The sequence below is a fragment of the Eriocheir sinensis genome, chromosome 10 (assembly GCF_024679095.1).
Source record: "Eriocheir sinensis breed Jianghai 21 chromosome 10, ASM2467909v1, whole genome shotgun sequence".
Classification (NCBI taxonomy): domain Eukaryota; kingdom Metazoa; phylum Arthropoda; class Malacostraca; order Decapoda; family Varunidae; genus Eriocheir; species Eriocheir sinensis.
This window is the reverse complement of record NC_066518.1, coordinates 14,659,171-14,678,856: the sequence shown is the minus strand read 5'-3', so window position 1 is coordinate 14,678,856 and position 19,686 is coordinate 14,659,171.

Below are 19,686 nucleotides of genomic sequence, written 5' to 3'. Positions count from 1 at the left end.
GCGTCATAGTCCAGTGTTCAAACTCATCTCTCAGTGGGATTTTCATTTTATTTATCACTCACATCACGTTTGCAAGCCTCGTGACAGTGTTTGGAGCTGTGTGATGCCCTTACCCCCTCCCGTTATCTGGCATTTAGTTGTTATACAATGAAGTGGAGGCACGGTGACACGGTAGACTGTGGCGCCATTCTTCAGCAGTCTCGGCGCTCCACAACATACACACACACAGCCAACAGTGAATCTTGCCGTAGAATATAAAGCAATCTGAAAATGACCCCAAATCTACGCTATCTACGCCATGTACAGTTAACAGCCTATTTTTGTCAAGGTCTCGCTCATTCCCTACTGTATCCCTCGCAAGGACGCCGTACTTTTTATAGGCAAGAGTATACGTTTCGTCACCGACCTTCCCTGGACACACCTGGACTGCCGTGCATTAACCTGCCTGACTCCTCTTCCTGCAGCCCGCCTGTCCCCAGCTTTATTAGGCAGCAGGTCCTTAACCCCGGTCCAGGCAGGCCAGTGTGTTGCGGGCCTGCGTGAAGAGGGGGGTAGCAAGGAGGGAGAGAGGATGAGGGGGGGTGTCGCGGCGGGGGGCGGTACGGTGCCTCGTGTGTTTATGTGTGCCGCTGTTGGTCAGGTGCTAACACACACACACACACACACACACACACACACACACACACACACACACACACACACACACACACACACACACACACAGAGGCCATCATGATAAGTCTTGATTCACTCACCTCCGCTATATATTGGGGCCTCAATAATTGTGTTCGAGGCTTTGATGAATGAGTGCCTGGGGGTGAGTGGGGAGGGTCGAGGGGGGAGGGGCGAGGGGGTACGGGCAAGGGGTCCGTCATCGCCTTCAGCTGGTGGACTGATTGGCGAGTCCCGGGAGTCCGTCAAGGCAGGGTCCGATGGCTAATTATTATTATTATTATTATTATTATTATTATTATTATTATTATTATTATTATTATTATTATTAACGGACAATCAACATTACCTCATCAGAAAACTTGTCACCTCTTCCATCCTCCTCTTCCTCCTCCTCCTCTTCCTCCTCCTCCTCCTCCTCCTCCTCCTCCTCTTCCATCATCACTTGTCGCTGTTCAGGTTCTCATGAGTGTTTTTTTTTCTTTTCACGCTCATGGTGCAAAAGCCTTGTCAGATTATCATTAGGCTCAAAAAATAACCCGTGGAAATACTAACGTAACCTCTATGAAAGCCTTGTCAAACTACCACTATGCTCAAACTAGGTACCCATGGAAATACTAACACACCCTCTATGAAAGCCTTGCCAAACTACTACTAGGCTTAACTACCCATGGAATACTAACACACCCTCTATGAAAGCCTTGTCAAACTACCACTATGCTCAAACTAGGTACCCATGGAAATACTAACACAGCCTCTATGAAAGCCTTGCCAAACTACCACTAGGTTTAACTACCCATGGAATACTAACACACCCTCTATGAAAGCCTTGCCAAACTACCACTAGGCTCGTAAAACTACCCATGGAAAAACTAACATAACCTCAAGTACGAAAGCCTTGTCAAACTACCACTAGGCTCAAACTACCCATGGAAATACACCCTCTACGAAAGCCTTGCCAAACTACCTTTAGTCTCGTAAAACTACCCGTGGAAATACTAGCACAACCTCAAGTACGAAAGCCTTGTCAAGTGTTAGTGTTCAATTGGGCCTCAATTCCTCATCCTCCGGTGACCACATCGAAGCATCGTCTTGTAGGTCATCGCGTCTGCTTTCCCCACCAACACCGCTGAGGTTGACTTCTTATCTCTCGCTTATTTGGCCTGGCTTAGTGTTGGAGTGGCTTACTTAAGGTTTTACAGCCCACAGTTGTCTCAGGGCTGCGAGCTTGCTGTCGGGAGCTGCCGCGGTAGGCTATAGACAGCTGAAGGAGGCTGGAACGAGCTGCAAGATGGTCGTGAGCTTTGCCGAGTATGAACTGTCAGAGCCATGAACACGTCCCACTAGAAGCTGTTTGTGGCTGCGAACACACACACACACACACACACACACACACACACACACACAGTACCCAGAGATCGACAAGAATGAGCACTTGCTCACGTCGTGAGGGTACCTGCTGGCGAAAGCGAGTCCAACTCGTGATCAGGCCGTGGTGAATTGCACACACACAGATCGTGACCAGTCTTGTATCTGGCACATAACCTTCCCCAAAAGTAGCACTGAGTCTGAATGAAAGTCTTGAGAACTTTTGCAGAAAATATTTCGTATTGCAGAAGAGTCCGAGCTCGTGCGCGCACTCTCACACACACACACACACACACACACACACACACACACACACACACACACACACACACACACACACACACACTGTATTGACGTGTCGTGTCAGCGCCTTCACCGCCATTCAAACTAATGCTTGCACTTCCTTGACAGTGAGCATTTTACGGGGACGGAATGATGAATCTGCATAAACGTGCGTGGAAGAAGGACGAGTGGCAGGCCGGTGAAGGGAGGGAGACAGGGATCACGGGGAAGGCGGAGAGGGAGGAGGCGGTGGGGGGCGATCTAGGAGGGATAGTCTAGTGATGTGAGAGGAAGAAGTAGGGTATAGGGGATCAGATTGTGGTGATCGGATAGGAGGAAATAATAGAAGGGAGGGAAATTGTAGTGATGCGAGAGGAGGAGGCAGTGCATATGGGATTAGATTGTGATGGTCGTATAGGAAGAAGCAGTGTATGGGGGAGGAGATTGTGGTGATCGGAAAAGAGGAAGGTAGTGTATGGAAGATTATCTTGATCGGGGAGGAAAAGCAATGCATGGGGAAGTAAACTGAGCTGATGTGAGAGAAACAAGCACATCTTCCTCCATCTCGTCTCCTCTCATCGCCCTACTCATCCACAACATCCTCATCAGACTCACGCGTTTCCAAAGGCCACGGGAGGGCTGCACGAGGCACCCCCACCCACCGACTAACCCTCCCTCCTGAGTCCTGACGAAGATAATGAAGCCAACAAATTTTCTTCATTTTGATGCTGCAGTAAAAACAAACAAAATAACACTTCTGAAATACTGAAGCTTTTAACACATCTGGGGAACGAGTAGCATGTAATTAAGCCTGTAAATGGTTTTTCGCTGAGTGATGATGCGTCGCGGGGCAAGGAAATAATTAGTCGTGCAAACAGGGCCGGGTTAAAGGTTTGATTCCCGCCGCCGCGAGAGCCGCTGAGTGGGAGGTGGCTGGGCGGCCGCCGCTGGATTATTGAATACCAATGAGGCAGTTAGTCACGGGGTGTTGTTGGACCCACCGCCGCCAGCTGCTGCGGTGTTGGCTCCCGCAGAGGCCGAGGCCGAGGCCGAGGCTGCTGCAGGGGTGTTGAGGTGGCGGTAGTGGTGGAGGTGGAGGTGGTGGTGATGATGAGGGTGGTAGACAGTCTCTGTAGCGCTTGTAGATTGCAATAATTCAGCCCTTGGTTGTTATTGCTCCTCTTGGTGTTGCTGTTGCTGTTGTGGTGTCTGATATGGTAGAGGCTGTGTTTGATTTGGGTGAAAAATGTGGCTTTGGTGATGCTGATGACGTGCACAACCCAAGTATCCAGTATACAATAGGAACACTTCACCACTATCAGACCAACCGATAGTCAGCTCAAGTCTATAAATCCAAAACCATTCCGTGTAAGCCTTTGGACTCACCCGTTTTGAAGGTGATTGGCCTTGTTAAGCGGCGTAAAGGGCAGTCAGTTGATGCCTCAATGACTGCGGTAAAGACGAAGGTTACTGTGGCGGTGACGATGCTGTTCTGGTGCTGTGGGTGTGCTTCCGGGAGGGTGCTGTGTTCGTACCGGCTGTGGCTCTGATTCCAATTTCGAGAAACCGCGTATTGGTTGCCGTACGCCTTGACACAAGCTAAAAGGTGTCTGCTCCCTCACAGCCTCCTGCAGGTGATGAGTGAGAGGTGAGGCCGTGGGGTGCGTGTGTCGGGGGCGGGGGCAGGCGTGGAGGGGTCGTGTGGTGTCCCCGGCGGCTGCTGGTGACCAAAGTTGGGACAATATTTCCCGACGATTGCTCACTCCACGCTTGTCGCTGTCCAATATTTCTCCGGCGGCACACGCGGGGGCCTCCTGCCTTTTGTCTTCTCCCTTGTTTTGTGACTCAACCCGTCGTGGGCCAGCGGGACGGCAGCTCCTAGACTCTTATTGCCTCGGTAACACCCTCCCCTTCCCTTCCCGAGCCCCCTCAGTGTCCACCCCTCGCTCGCTTCCCCTCTGTTTTAGCGTTCCTCTCCTCCTCTCCTCACTTTTCCCCTTCTGCTTCCCTGCCTCTGCATTACGCCCCTTGCTGCACCAGTGTCGTTTGGCCCTCGTGTCCCCCTTTGTGTTGTCCCACCGCCGTGTCCTCAGTATTAACATGTATTGTCCCTTTTTGCATTATCCTCACACCCTTATTCCTCTTATCCAACATCCTCTTCTTCTCGTCCTTAAAATCACTTGTTCCTCCTCCCCAATCTCCTTCACGTAGCTGCTCTTTAACGTGCCTTCAGTTAGCGAGCAGCAAATAGCACTCTAGCGATCTAGATTTAGGGGCAAGAGGTGGTGCAGCAAGAGTTAGCAATGTGTGTTCGCTTTCAAGGCCGACCCCGCCTAGTCCTGCGCTCAAACGATACTTAGCCGACCTAACTTGGCTAAGCCCCACACGGCACGCCCGCCGGCACCCACACCCTTCGAACACACGCTCCCTCGTCGGCAAAGGCGAGAGAAAGAAGCCAAGCAACAAAAAAAATCACCAGATCCTGCCCTCGTACATAACCGTGGCCCAACAGAACTGGGTATTAATGATGCGTTAGTCCAGCCGCACCTTATAATCAAGGGTAAGTACACCTCGTAGCCTCCGCAGTCACATGCAGCGGCGGCGGTGGTGGCAGCGGTGGCTCTGGTAAGTCCACGAGAACTCAAAAAAGCAGACCGTGTGACGCGCACCAAGCAACCCGGTGTAGCCGCATAGCCTCTTTGTTTTCCACCTCATCAACCTTCAACTCTCCCATCGACCTCCCAGCCTCTCAACCTCTCAGCCTCCCAGCCTTTTAACTTCCCAGCCTCTCAACCTCCCAGTTTCCCAACTTTCCAAACTTCGTCTCCCCACCTCCCAATCTATCAACCTTACACCCTACCAACTTCTCAACCTCTCAAACTTCATATGTATCGACCTACTAGCCTTCCACCCTCAAAGTCTATCAACCTCCCAGCCTGCCAACCCCTCAATCTATCGACCTTCCCAGTCTCCTAACCACCCAATCTATCGACCGCCCAGCCTCCCAGTCTCCCAACCTCCCAATCTCTAAAATTCTCAACCTCCCAGCCTATCAACTTCACCCTCGTCCAAAACCTCTAAGCCTCCCAAGCCAACCATCATCTTCGCCCACATCCCCGCCCTTCCAGCCTCAGCCTCGGCCTCAGCCTCACACCCTCGCCGCCAGGTCGGGGTTGCGAGTCATGGAACACACAATTACGGAGCTGCCGGACACGTGCGTCTGAGGTATGATTATTAAAGTGGCACCATAAAGAGGAGCGGTTGGCGTGCAATTATTCAGCGGCGGCCATATCCAATTCGTGAGATGGACGTGAGGCAGCGGCGATAATTTATGAATGTTCGTGAAAAGTGAATGAAGCGCGATGGGAGGCAGGGAGGGAAAGATGTGTTGAATCCGCCGCGGGGAAACACTTCTGGAGCACCTTCCTTATCCATCCCCGGCAACCTCACCCTGGGACACTGGACACCTCATTATTACCTCGTGGATTCACTACCCTCGCCACCCCACCCCCGCCTCCCAGCCTTACCTCAACCTTCCAGCCTCCCAGCAACCTCATCCCCCTGAACACCTCAGTCTTATCTCGTGCAGTCAATACCCCCGCCACCACCCCTGACCACGGCAACCTCACTCGGGGCACTGAACACCTCTCACCTATGGCGCTCAATACCCCTGCCACCACTAGTACCCTTAGCACGACAACCTCACCCCGGAGCACTGAACACATCATTAATGCCTCGCGCACTCAATAACTCTGCCGCCATTCCAGTACATTAAGGGCCTCATCCCCAACAACCTCACCTCCACTTAATACTGAAAGCCTCGTCCCTTCCTACCTCACCTCAGGGCATTGAACGCTCCGCCATTCCACAGTACATTGAACATTCGCTGGGATGTTCGTACACCAGCACAAGAACCCTGACCTTCATGCCCCAGGGCACTGTACACCCCGACTAATGCTCCCAGGACCCTATGTATTCTGACCCCATCTTTCCCCAGGATCGACTTCTTTTTTGGCCATTATATTTGCTCTTGTAGGAGCAACACCTAGCGTTTTTTAATATATATTTCTTTGCTTAATGCCCTTGAGCTGTTTACTTTACTGTTAAAAAGGATATGGAGCCCTACAAGTCTCGTTCTTACCCCACCCCAGATACTCCCTGATACCACCCCCCTTCCATCTCCTCCTCACGCAGGGTACTGAACCTCATCCGCTCCCTAAGACAGTAATCTCTTTATGTTGCAAGTGTTGTCAGTGTCGTCGCTCTCTCACCCCTTTCACCTTCTAACCCACAAATAGTCATCCTTCCACTTTTTTTTTCTCTGGTTCATAGGACTTGAGCTCTTGCGAAAGGAGAGTAGTAGGACCTCTGGAAATCAAGTGACCATTGCAATACTATGAAAATTTGTTTTGTCTTTTTGGAGTAGCTTTATCTCTGTCTCTACCTATCTATCTGTATATCTCTATCTCTGCCCTTCTTGTGCCTTCTTTGCTAAGATAAAAAGAGCCCAGTTCATCTCAGCACACGCTTTGACGTATCTATGCTGAGGGCGTCAGCTTCCAGGAGACTGAGATTGGGGCCTCGTCTCGCAGGGCAACGCCACCACAAACTTTCTGGTCTTTGGCTCGATTTATGGCCTCTGCCAAGACCTGCTTCATTATGAGGCAGCTTGACCAATGATCATGCAGTCAGGACGGGCCTCGTCCGCCTCGGGGCCCCTGCTGGCCGCTCCTCCCCAGGCCTCCGCTGGCTCAACATACAGTTCCCCTGGACACCTTTTTTCTGCCCCAGCACTGGACGGCATTCATCCCTCCATGTTCAATCTGCAGTGGAAAATAAACAATGGCAATTAATTTGGTGAGTGTTACAAGTACACAAGAACACAAGTCAGGCAGGTTTTTACATCATGATAATATCGTATTCATGACGGCGGCTTCCCCGACAAGCGGGGAATAGTATCTCAGGTGATGTGCGTGTGGGCGTTTGTTTGGATATTGAGCCTTTTTTACCTCTTTATGTATACGACTTTATTGTGTAAGCATAGTCTTCGGTTATATAAGTTGTGCATTTACTGCCTTGAGTCATAATATTGTTCGGAACAAACAGCGTTGTGGCCCGTGGCTGCCCCGCGAGTGTCGGGTTCAGAAAACTGTTCCCCGCCTTTGGTCAGGGCGAGACAAGACGTTCCTCCGCAGCTTCCTGGCGCAACTTTCTCCTGCCACGCTGCGACAATGAAAGAAAGCTTTAAAAAGCTGATTTATTCGCCCATCCGTTCTAGTTAAGTCTTCATAATAGCAGTGGCAGTCAACATTAGTCTCTTTGGTTTATCCTCCGCACGTCACATCCACCTCCAACGATTATATATATTTTTTTCCTGCGCCTCAACTCTGCACTATTGGTATCGTATTAATAACACGAGTGAGGTCGCTGCCTGCGAGCACTGGAGCATAAAATTGATGTGTTCTGGTCCCTCAGGATAGAGGAGCAAGAGGCGGCAGGAGGGTGGGGGGGGGGGGGTAGTAGGCAGCCGGCAGTCGTCACCTGGTGTTCCGCCCCCGGCACCTCCTCGCCTACAAAAAAAATACAGTACCTACACACCTGCGAGATGTATAGCATCGTCTACCACATAAATGGCCCGCCTGTCCTCTCCTCTCCTCTCCTTCACCTCACTTCACCCCCCTTGACCCCTCCTCCCTCCCTCCCTCCCTCCCCACGCAGGCCCAGCAGAAAGTAGTAGTGGTTGTGGTGGTGGTGGACATTGCTTGCACACACACACACACACACACACACACACACACACACACACACACACACACACACACACACACACACACACACACACACACACACACACACACACACTCCGCCTCCTCCTCCTTTAAAACCAGATTTGACGCGGTATATTTTAGCCTCGCCTGATGGCTGCTGCTAATCAATCCACGGAGCCTCTCTTAACGCCCTCACACTAAAAAAAAAAAAGGAAAAAAAAATCAGAGCGCGTCCCGGCAGCCGTGATGATGAAGGCCTCGCTTCAGCCCCCCTCCATGATGACCCCTCCACTCCCCCTGCTTCCTCATCCCGAAGTGTACCGTACGTGCCACCTTTTCCCACTGCGTTGCATGCTGCTCCCTCTGTACCGTCCTTAGCACTGAGTGTACCCTAGGTGATACCCTCCATGAACTCACAGCCGCTGCCGCCCAGCTCCTGCCCAAGCCTTCACGCCGGTTCGTACCTCAGCCTCCTAACCTAACCAGCCCCTACCTCAGCCTCCACTTCAGTCACGACCTCAGCCTTCACCATCAGCCCCTACGCCAGTTCCTGCCCTCAGCCTCAGTCGTGGTACACCCTCATCACTGTAGCGAGTTCTCAGGGTGGAAGTATACTCGTCATTCGCGTTACCTGTCCCGGCCGGAAGCTCGTGGACAGGTGAGGCCAAGGTTGAGACAACACAGCCACACCTGCCTCGTCACACTGAGCCCATGTCCCTGTCCGTTCCTTCTCTTCCTCCGTCATGCGAGGTCCACATGCCCCGCCCCGTTCACTCTTCCTCCTCCGTCATCCATCGTCCACTTGCCCCGTCATATTCAGCCCATGTCCAGGTCCATTCCTCCTCCTCTTCCTCCTCCTCCTCCTCCTCCTCCTCCTCCTCCTCCTCCGCCTCTGCCTCCGTCTCTGTCATCCGTGGTCCCTCGTGGCACCCCAGTTATAAAATTGAACTAAAACTAGATCGTACCCACCTCTCCCCCCCTCCGGCGGCCCCCCCCCCTCCACCTACCACCCGTATTGACTTATTCGTCCGTTTGGTTGCTATTACAGTTGTGAGGATAATTTTAGAACGCTAGTCGCCGAGGCCACAGGACGAAGCGTCATTGTGTGACGTACAAAGCCAATTGTGACCGATTCAGCGCCGCCTCAAGGCCCCGCCCCGCCCCGCCCGCGTGCCTTCTCTGCAGAGGAGGCGCCGGGGACTGCCCTCTAGCGCACACACACACACACACACACACACACACACACACACACACACACACACACACACGGCCCTTCTTTCCCCTTGCCCCCAACTGGTCTGTTTTTTTTTTTTTTTTTTTTAAGATGCTGACGACTGATGACACACGACTCCTTTCCTAGTGTCGTTCTTATTCGTTTTTATTTTTTTATGTGCCCTTCCGCTCTCTCTCTCTCTCTCTCTCTCTCTCTCTCTCTCTCTCTCTCTCTCTCTCTCTCTCTCTCTCTCTCTCTCTCTCTCTCTCTCTCTCTCTCTCTCTCTCGCTCTCTCTCTCTCTCTCTTTTCCCTCCGGCTGTCACACCTTCTGCCACTTAGCACTCCCTCTCGTACGCTAATCTTGTCCCCATTGTAACCTCTTGACGCTATCCACCAACGCTCCCCCCCACCCCCCCACCCCCTTCTCTCTTGCTCTCGCTCTTTCGCTCTCTTGTTCTCGCTCTCGATCTCGTTCGCGCTTTCGCTCGCACACACACACACACACACACACACACACACACTCCACCCTCACCATAACATAACATTTCCTCACCCGCACTTCCTCACTCACCCCCCCCTCTCCCTCTTCCTCCTGCTCCTCCTATCTCCACTCGCCCACACGTCTCTTCCTCCTCTGTCTTATCATCTCCTCCTCCTCCTCCTATTCCTCCTCCTCCTCCTCCTCCTCCTACTACTACTACTACTACTACTACTACTATAGCACGTGAAGGGCAGCTGGGGGTCAGGTTTAGGACACTCACGCACACCCTCTGCCTCTCGCTGACTCTCTGACTCGTGGGAGGAAACATAAGTCAAGGTCCTCAGGTTCCCATACGCGGTGGACGAGGTTTAAGGCACTATGGTTTAAGAAGTCCACCTGCCCTGCCTTGCCCTGCCTCTCCTGCCTGCCTTCGGGATTTTACTTGAGGAGGGGAGGCAAGGGAAGGTTAATTACAGGTTAGAGTGATGATGCGGAGCCCACCACGCCTCATTAATTGGCTCACCGGGAACTAATTCTACCTTATATCACTTCCGCCCTCACGCCCAGCCAGCCAGCCAGCCAGCCACACTCCCAGCCTCGCGCACTCCGCCCTCCCTGCCTCCCTCGCTGCCGCCGCCGCCTCTCCCGCCGCGCTCTCAGCTTCCTCCTCGCTTCACCCTTTCCAGAGATTCTTATTTTTTTTGGAGTTAACTAAAGAGGAATGTTTGGGATTTATTATACAGCATATGGCGTGTTAGTAATGGATATGGATGGATGAATAGATAGGTAAATGGATAGTTGGAAGGAGAGGGAGGAAAATCTTAGAGGGGCGTTCGTAATCTTACATTTTTATTTATTTTGTGTTCTATTAAGAGTATGAACTGGACGTAAAGAGAAGTGGACCGTTGACTTATTTCTTTTTAGGATGCATTGGTGTTGAAAAATTCTACAGATATTTATCTACCTGTATCTATCTCGCTCAATGTATGTGTCTATTTGTGTGTGTTAGGGGGTTCTCCAGTGTGTGTGTGTGTGTGTGTGTGTGTGTGTGTGTGTGTGTGTGTGTGTGTGTGTGAGGCCAGGCGGTGTGTAGAGGGAGGCAGGCAGGCAGGCAGGTAGATGGCAGAGGAGAGGTGAGGCGAGGCGTACCCAGCGTCTGGCCGCCGCAGCCCAGCCCGCCGCCAGCGTGTTGAGGCAAGCTGCCGTGGGTTGTTAATGACGGCTGATTATTACAGACCATTAAACCTGGGCTTATTATCTCTTATTTGCATTCTAATGATGTCGCCTCGGAGGTGGAACGTTCATATAAAATTGGGTCCTGCAGTGTGTGTGTGTGTGTGTGTGTGTGTGTGTGTGTGTGTGTGTGTGTGTGTGTGTGTGTGTGTGTGATGGGAGCACTCTCGCCTCAGAATATTTAGGGAGGTGGGGGGGAAGAATGCAGGTGATGGTGGGCGGCAGATGAAGGGCGAGCCGCGCTGAGGGCCTTGTTTCCTGTGTAAAAAGTTGTGGTGTTGTGGCGGCCGCCCCCACTTGACCCGTGTGGCAGAAGCGCTCCCTGACCAGGTGTCTTGTGGTGGCGGGGTGGCGAACGTAACCTTGCTGGTCGTGGCGGCGGCAGCGTCTTAATGAGCGGGGCGACGCGCGTGCCACCTGACGCTCGCCGCCCGCCGCAGGTCAATCTGTCTTCACAGATTTTATTTAATTGTTGTAGTTGCCTCGCCGCCTTGCTTTCCTTGCTATTTTCTCTGATACGCGTGGCTGTCTCCCATCGTAGTTTCTAGAAAATCACAGTATCGTTCGTTCCTGTTCTAACGGGGAACTGTTGCCGCTGCGGCGAGGGGCAAGACCAGAATCCAGTGTAGTGGTGCGTGGTCCCACCATAACAGAAGAACCGCAGGAATCTGTTTGGACGACAGGTGGCGATGCTCCCGGCCTGTTGCTGCTGCCGGCCACGACCTCCACCTCTGTCCCTGCCGCGGCCTCTGCCTGACCCGCCGCCTGCGGGGTCAGTGTACGGGAGGCAGTGCAGCTGGTGTCCGCCGGTAGCATGGGTGTGGGCGTAAGCAGAATGGCGCGGGTTGAGCGTCCGTAAAGCCCCTGAGGGCAGCGGGCCGCCCATGGTGCTCCCATCCACCCCAGGCCCGCCACGGGGACGTATCAGGCGGCGGAGCCTCACAGGTCCTCCAGCGCCCCGCCTCGCCGCACGCCTCGCCACTCTGTAGTAAGTCACAGCAGCTCCCCCTCCCCCCGGGGCCGCGCGCGGAGCCCACGCGCCACGGGCCGTCCGTCTCTGCCGCCGCGGCGTCGTGAAGGTAACCTGGTAATGTGAGAGCGACGGCCGCGTGGCCAGGGAATTGGGCAGCACAATGGTCACCATTTGCCGACGAGGCAAATTACCATTGTTTAGTAGTGTTTTTAAGCAGACTGATGTTACTGGCAGAGCCATCTTGTTATTACCATTCATTATGGTAAGTCTCGTGCTGTCATTACTGTGAGGGAGACGGTCTAGGCCGCCGTGGCTGGCCGTCCACCTGGCGTGGCCGCCGCCACCACCACCACCACCATCCTCCTTGGAGCCGGGCTCTGCCAGGACTCGTGTTGGCCAGACCTGGAGCGTCCTCCCGCCCTCAGGGATTAAAAAAAATTATTGTGGTAATGTGTTCATGCTCCAGCCTATGCAACACGCCTTTAAGGAGGGAAAGAATCATGATTCTTATGTAGTAGAATACTACGCCTTCTTCCTGCAGTGCCTCGGTTTTCCATGTTAGCCATTGACGCTGGCGGTAAAACTCTAACGACCCTCCATTGTTTCGGTGAACCTCCACATCCCTCGCCTCTCTGTGTCGATTAACTCTCGCCTGGAGGCCCACAGCGTCTCCACAGGGTCCGTAATAACAGTGTGTCCGTGAGTGTTGCTTAGGCCTTAGAGACGCACGAAATATATTGGTCCGGAACTCGCCCAGTAAACATGAGGAACCATATTCGAAGTCGTACGTGCTAAGAAAAAAAAGTAAAAGAAATAAAAAGCCTTACGTTCTTGTTGGCCGGGGCAAGGCAGCCAACCCCGGCAGGAGAATCTTGGTGGTGAAGAAATGGACAGCGGGCCTCGTGGGAGGATGGGGCCAAACAAGCTCACGGCCCATTAACACCACTAGCTTTTTTTCTTCTTTACTCCATCTTCTGAGAACCGACTTACTTTTAGAGGTGTTGTGGGAAGACCTGCTGAAGAAGAGGGTGTTGGGTCTTCTTGTATTAACTTATATTAATTATTTGTATCACTCCTTTTACTCTTCATGTGAATAAATTTTTCTCTCTCCTTTGTTGCAGGTAAGAGTTAAATCTAACGCGATGTTCTTCGACCCTGACGCGGACTTCGGAGACGAGCTGGCAAGTACAGTGCTTTGGCTTCCCTGGGGTGGGGGGGGGGGGGTTCCGGCAGGGTGGGACGGGGCAAGGAAGGCTGTTGGAGCTGGGCAGGGCGAGAGTAATGGCTCTCTACCTAGTCTACATACATAGCTTAGTGATATGGTCAAAGGGAAAGTGCCCGAGGAGTGTGTTTGGTGGTGTTGCTGGGTGCGCAGGAGTGTGGCGAGGGTGTGAGGGGTGAGGGGCGGGAGAGAAGAAGTGAGAGGCGGAGGAGAGACATGCGGCAAGGATGGGGAGAGGAAAGATGGAGAGGGAGAGGCGTGAGGGAGGGTGGGAACTGTGTGTGTAAGGATGAGAGTGTGGCGAGAGGTGTGTGCCCAGGGATTAATAGAGAGAGGGACGTGTGTGTGTGTGTGTGTGTGTGTGTGTGTGTGTGTGTGTGTGTGTGTGTGTGTGAGTGGGGTGGATGTGAGTGCCTTGGCATAGAAGGAGGTAAGGATGCAGCGTTCTCGGAGGTGCTGGGGTGAGGGGTGCTGCGTGCCCGGCGGTGAGGGGGGAGTGAGTCTGGGCGAGTGCCAACCTTTGTGCCCCGTGCCAGGATAACCCCCTTCCCGTGCCCCCACCGTGCCCCGCCCCCCCTACACACCACCTTACCGTACCTCTGCCACTGCTACACTCACTCCTCTCCTGCCGAGGGGCGCGCGTACACACACACACACACACACACACACACACACACACACACACACACACACACACACATCAGATCATTCCTTTTTGTCAACTTCCTTTATCTTTCTTTGTGGGAGCATTATTGTTCCGTTTTTGTTATGCTTATATAAACACACACACACACACACACACACACACACACACACACACACACACACACACACACACACACACACACACACGTCCATGTCCCGCCGCGGCCCAGGTGCACCCCTTCACCCTTGTCCCGCGGGGGTTACCTGGCGGCAGCTGGGAGCGTCTGGAGGGAAGAAACCCGAGCAGTTGTCGCTGATGCATCTGAAGGTTTCCACTCGAGGCTAATGTCAGGGCGCCTCGGGTTCGGCAGAGTGACGCGACTGATTTCACTTTTTTTCCGGCGAGAAGTGTTCGTCGCCCCGGTGATTGACAGGCGCGTGTTTGGCCCGCGAAGGAGGGTGTTAGCTTGTCATTACGACGCACCCGGTGATGGATGACGAGGCCCGCCGCTGCCTTACCCACTCCCAACCTGTTTGTGGGAGCCGGACTCGCTGGAGATCGAAGTGAAAGGGTAACAAAGAGGCTAAGCCACGTCTGCGGCACCGCGTCCTGACATAACCGCGCACTTATCCCACTTACTCTACTCTCCACGCTTCCTCCCTGTCCTCCTCCTCCTCCTCCTTCTCCTTCTCCTCAAGCCACAGGCACTCCTTCTTGTCAATCCTCCTCCTCCTCCAAAAGGACCTTGACCGGATTCCTCAATGGTCTGAAAAGTGACTAATGTCCTTCAGCCTTTGAAAATGTGAAGTCATGCGCTTTGAGTCCATAAATAGTAGTCATATACATGTTTGGGTGTCGTCTGCGGGGCGTAGTACATGACAAATCAGGTCTTGAGGTCACTATCAGAAATGACCTGAAGCATACACCGTACTACGTGTGTCTCTATAAGAATCACATTGCTCGTTATTGCGTTATGACAAGAGTGTATTGAACATTCTTGCGCGTACATACAGTAAGTGTTTCAATCAGTTCCGCTTTTCACTGACGATAAAAATGAATAACTAATGCACGCAGCCTCGTTATATGTCGGTAGTCCTTACGTTGCCTGCTCTTCAATGCGTCTATGTTTCCTTCACCCCTTTCTCAGGCTCCCTTTGTTAAGCTGAAGACAGGGAGACAAAAAACCTGCAAAATTATACATTCAGCAACGTCCACGCCCCTCTCTCCCTCCCGCCCCGACCCGGCCTTTCTAAGGAAAAAAATAAACATCAATGAAAATGTTTTATTGTCGGCGATGGACTGAGCCCATTACGAAGCGCGAGGCTTTTTCCATTGCGCCTCACCTGGTCACCTGTGGAGCAGACCAATGACTCTTCCCCTCCCACCCATCCCTCCCTTGACCCTCACTCTTTGCAGGTAAATTCGCACCCCCTCTCATCTACAGCCTCCCCTCCTCCTCCTGTCCTGTCCTGTACCTGTCCCTCCCTTCCTTCCTCTCCCTCCCTCCCTCCCTTGACCCTCACTCTTTGCAGGTAAATTCGCACCCCCTCTCACCTACTGCCTCCCCTCTTCTCCCCCCCCCCTCTCTCTCTCTCTCTCTCTCTCTCTCTCTCTCTCTCTCTCTCTCTCTCTCTCTCTCTCTCTCTCTCTCTCTCTCTCTCTCTCTCTCTCTCTCTCTCTCTCTCTCTCTCTCTCTCTCTCTCTCTCTCTCTCTCTCTGCCTCCCCCCCCCCCTCCCCATCTTTTCAGGTATATTGGCACTCCTCTCCCTCTTCTCTCCTCCCTTTTCCCTCTCCCTCTCCCCCTCTCCCTTCTCTCCCTCTCCCTCTTTCTCCCCCCCCCCCTCCTGGAATCTTTTGATGGTGCAGTAATTAAATGCTGGTAATATTTGCCGAGAACTTTTGTTGGAATGAATCTAATTAGCGAGAGAAAAACACGTCTCCGAATGTTTCATGTTGTCCTGCTCTTTTATGTTGACGCCTGTGTGATGGATGGCGGCTTAGAGCGTTACCTGGGGGGCTGGGGTGGGCTGGGGGAGGGGGGGTTATGGGGGGTGTAAGGCTGTTGTGGTGTGGCGTGGCGTGGCGTGGCATTCCGTGGTGGTGTAATAAGGAAGGTGGGGTGCAGAGGAGGTGGTGATGGTGGTGGTGGGGGGGGGGGGGTAGTGGTGGTGTTGCTCCTTGTTTGTGTGTAGTCTTGTCTAGGTCTGTTTTTCTTTGTCTGTCTGTCTGTCTGTCTGTCTATCTATCTATCTATCTATCTGTCTATCTATCTATCATTATCATTATGTTATAGTCTTGGTGTTGATGATGTTGGCTTTTTCTTAGTTATATACCTGGGTAGTAGTAGTAGTAGTGTAGTAGTAGTAGTAGTGGTGGTGGTGGTGGTGGTGGTGGTGATGGTGATACTAGCCGAGGAGATGAAGGGAGGTGACATGTTGGCTGACACCCTACTTTCTTTCCCTCCCTCCTTTCACTTCTTATCCCTTCTCTCCTTTCCCTATCCACACATCTTATATTTCAATCCTTCTTGCCTCCTCTCTCTTAACTAATCTCTCTCTCTCTCTCTCTCTCTCTCTCTCTCTCTCTCTCTCTCTCTCTCTCTCTCTCTCTCTCTCTCTCTCTCTCTCTCTCTCTCTCTCTCTCTCTCTCTCTCTCTCTCTCTCTCTCTCTCTCTCTCTCTCCCGTATACCTTCGTTCTTTCCTCTTCCTCTCCTCTCCTCATTTCTTTCCTTTGCCTCTCATTTCTCTCCCTTTCCTCTCACTTCTCTCCCTACCTTCTTTCCTCTCCCTATCCTTCCCTCATGTCTCTCCTCTGCCTCTCACTTCTCCCGACCCTTCTTTCCTCTCCTCCTTGCCTCATGTCTTTCCTCCGCCTCTCACTTCTCTCCCTCTACTTGCCTCCCTTCTTTCCTCTCCCCCTCTAGCCTCATATCTTTCCTCCGGCCCTCACTTCTCTCCCGCTCCTTATTTTCTCTCCCTCTCTTTGCTTCATGTCTTTCCCCCGCCTCTCCCTTCCCTCCAGCCCCTCCTCCCTAACCTCACGTCCCCGGCCAGCACCAGCGAGAGAGGATTCCCAAGATGTCTCCGTTTGATTGATCTATAAATGGCTCAGACTCCCTTCCTTCCTCCCTCCTTCCCTCCCTCCCTCAACCTCCCTTCCTGCCCTTCCCTCCCATGCCTCAACCTCCCTCCCTCCCTTCATCCACCCACCCTTCCTCTCTCCCTTCCTTCCCTCGTCGCCCTCACCCCGGGAGCGAACCTGTGTGCCAAGATGCCAAGACGAGGAGACGCCCCGCCCCGCCCCTCCCCTCCCGATCCCGCCCCGCCCCGTCAGGTTCCCCGCTGGTTCTTGCACTTAGGGAAATAAATATCACTCCATCTCTATTTTGCTTCACCTCCTCCGGCTCCTTCCCCCTAGTCGAACCTCCTCTCTCTCTCCGTCGCTCTCTGCGCCCCGGAATGAATGGCACTCCTCCCCGCCCCGCCCCGCTCATCTCCCCCCCGTCTCCGGTTTTTGTCACGTTGTCTTCAGGCGTTCTTATCCGTCCTCGCCGACTGCCCTCTCGTGTTGTCTTGTCAACACTTCTAGGTAGAGTCTCTCTCTCTCTCTCTCTCTCTCTCTCTCTCTCTCTCTCTCTCTCTCTCTCTCTCTCTCTCTCTCTCTCTCTCTCTCTCTCTCTCTCTCTCTCTCTCTCTCTCTCTCTCTCTCTCTCTCTCTCTCTCTCTCTCTCTATCTATCTATCTATCTATCTATCTATCTATCTATCTATCTATCTATCTATCTATCTATCTGTGTGTGTGTTGCGTCTTGTAGTAGTAGCTCGTAAAGACATAGAAAGTTTGCTATATAAGTCTTAAGGTTAAGGCATCGCTGGTGGAGCAGGAGAACAGAAGAAGGGAGAGGAGGAGGAGGAGGAGGAGGAGGAGGAGGCTGAAGCGGGGACCGGTGGGACGCTGAAGAGGCTCCCAGGCGCTGTTCTGTGGAGCCGTGGCAGATGTAGTACATAGCCTCCTCCTTTATCCTGGCAGGAGAGGTGTTGGTGGCTTCCCGCTCCCTCCCTCCCTCCCTGGGGCTTTCCTGCCTTAACGGTGGTAATCATGGGGCCGCTGCGGCAGTTACGTCGTTAATTCGTTCGTTCCCTCGTGGTTGGTTTACGTAGAAGAGTAGCAGTAGTATTTTGTTTCATGGTTCGTTTTTGTTTAGCAGTGGAAGTATTTTGCTCACGTGTAAGAGTAGCAGAGGAAGTGTTTTGTTTCATGGCTCGTTTTTTGTTTACGCCGCTCGAAGAATGAAAGCAGGCGACGGGTCGCCCTTGTCCGGTTACCGACTTTCTCGACAAGAATATTTTGATTTAGTCCACCTCATTTCGGCGAGAGAAATCTGAAGGCTTGGTGCCCGCAAGCAGCGCTCCCCCCGCCCGCTGCCTCGCGCTGACCACTTTTTAATTGATTGCAAGAAGTGTGTTAGGCACTTAACACCCTCAGTTTATTTTCTAGTTTATTCGCCTTGGCGGTCTACACTAAAGTAGTTTGAACGATAAGGATGCCCGCTGCAGGGAAGGGGGGGCGGCAGGGGGCGACGGTATACTCCAATCCGGGAGTGTCTGAGGCTGAGAAAGTATGTTTGTGCGCCGTGTGTCGTGTGTCTGGGCGTGGTAGGGGGGCTGGGGGGCTGGTTGGAGGAGGCTGGCCTTGTGCAGCGAGGGAGTCATGCGGAAGTCCACAGGTACCCCACGCCGGCTGGCGCTACCTGTCCTGCATCGCTTATAGGGACATCCTCCTCGTGTTTGCCTTCCCAGCATCTCCTTAGCTATGATGTGTTTTCCTAAGCAGCCCGGGTCAGGCGGATCTTGAGCCGTGTAACTAAGGGCCGTTGGGAGACTCCTCTCTGCCAGCGCCAGGCCCCTCCCCCCGTCGGCCAGCACCGGCCACTGCCAGCCCACGCAGAGCACAGGTCGCGGCGGTAAAGGCCGCGCGTGCCGGGTGTCGGGTCAAGGTAGCGGCAGACGCTCCTCCTGCCCCTCAGCAGCCGCACCAGCTGCCGCGGGAGCGTAGGCGGGCCGCTGGGAATGGGTGATTCTTACGCCATATTCAGACGTAAGGCTTAGCACGCCCTCCTCCTTCATTCTTTACCGCTAATTGAGTCTTGTCAACACCTTATTACGAGGAATGCCGACCCTCACCTGGTGTGTGTGTGTGTGTGTGTGTGTGTGTGTGTGTGTGTGTGTGTGTGTGTGATGCCATCTATAAAAGTACAAACAACCCTGCGTCTTCGAGCTGCACCGCTTAGCGCCGGCCCTCAGCAAGCTCTCATGTGGCAGCAATGGAGAGTGACGCGGCGGAGTGAACGTATCAGCTGTGACCGAAGATTATTGTATTAAGTGTGGCAGATCAAGTGGAGCGGAGGGCCGTGCTATTGACTTTACAGGCGGGAATCGGCGCGGGCATCAGGGTGAGGCGCGAGCTGCTTTTTGCGGTGTGTCTCCCGTCAGTGTGGTGTGCTCTCCTCCGCGCCAAGGTAAACAACTCATTGATTACCGACGCAGGAGGTGGTCTTGCCCCCAGCCCCGTCTAGCCCTGCCCCAGCCCAGTCCTCCCCGCCAGGCCTCCCCTTCCTGCACGCCCCAAGACGCCACGAGGAAGGCGCCTCAGCCACATGTTCCCTTGGTGTCAGTGTACTCTGTGCGGGGCTCGAGATGTGTCCTTGGGCCGGTGAGGGCTGTGACTCCACCATTCAGCCATGCCCCCTGACCTCTCTTTGGCAACAGCAGGAGCGTGACTAAACTTGGCCGTGCTTGAGACAGATTTGTGAATAAGTGTGTGGAG